A 1,293-nucleotide genomic window follows, 5' to 3' on the forward strand; every position below is an offset into this window, starting at 1 on the left:
ACAGCACACTCTACGGAGATATAAAGCAAAATGAACTTATTTTCAGTCTTCACAAAGTCACTTTTTTTTATTTTCACTTGTTAAAATGTGTAGAAATCTGCATGTGTTTATAAAGTACAATAATAATCTCTCTTTATTATTTCTGTAGTGTAGTGCATGTCCCAAGCACTACAGAAATAAATACAGTGTGGTTATTAAAATAAGAAAAATTATAGCTTTGAGTTAGGTTGATGTCTTGTGTCTCGCTATTTATAAAGGACAGTCCACAGCTACTACACTGCTCTGGTCCATGGAAGGAACTGTGATTCAGTCACATGATTACATTCTCTATTCCAAAAATGCAATGTAAAATATGCTCTACATTCTTATTCACATATGTTTCCTCATGTTTATTTCTCTTAAGGTATGCAGGATAAGAGGTATTTCATGTGGATAACCTTGTATGCCAAGTGCAGGGCTCTTTCCTGTAGACCTCTATCATTCACCATATATCAAGGCAGATACTCGCAACCTGGCTAGGGACAGAAGTTGCATATAAACCAGTTTAAGTGACCAGAAACTGGTTTAAACATAAGTTCACTGCACATAAACCAGTTTCAAAAAAGGATAAAACTGGTTTAAGATAAACCTGGTTGAATGTAGTATCAGACTTAACTGAATTGTGTCAAACTGGTTTGTGCAATGTCTGTCCCAGATCTCTTCCTTGTTTAATTTAAATGAGTCCCCCAGCATCCCAGATGGTTTGCAGCCCTGGGCTGGGCTGGATTGGGCTAGGCTGTGCTGTCTGCTCCAGAGAACAGGCTGACCCTGCCCCTGCCCCTCTGCTCCCTAGCCAGAGCTCCAAGAGAGACTGCTGGCACAGCAGGGTCTGCCTGGCTGTCCTCACTGCTCAAGCAGGGATCCCCCCTTCTTCCCTCCTATCTCCCATAGCACAGACTCCAGTCCCATGGACTCTAGGCATGTGGTATGCTAGCTAATGCTGAGAGGGGTGTGTGTGTGTATGTATGTGTGGTCAGGTTCACTGGGACATGACAAAGGCAGACAGAACAATGTCTGCTTAGGGATTTTGGAGCCAAACTGCAGTCAGCTGTTAATGCTCCTACTTTGAAAAAGCTGTTTAAGAAGAGCTTGAACTAATGAGAGAGCCTTTCGTTTTGATGATTGGCTGATAAACATTGTGGTTTTATCAGCCCTCCTGCTGGTTTGCAGCCCTGTCAAGTTTGCAGACAAGAAAGATGTCATGGAAATTTTTTGAGAGTATGCTGCCAGTACAGAAGAGGTTAAACTGACATG

The sequence above is a fragment of the Crocodylus porosus genome, unplaced genomic scaffold (assembly GCF_001723895.1).
Source record: "Crocodylus porosus isolate Cpor-Errol unplaced genomic scaffold, CroPor_comp1, whole genome shotgun sequence".
NCBI classification, from domain to species: domain Eukaryota; kingdom Metazoa; phylum Chordata; order Crocodylia; family Crocodylidae; genus Crocodylus; species Crocodylus porosus.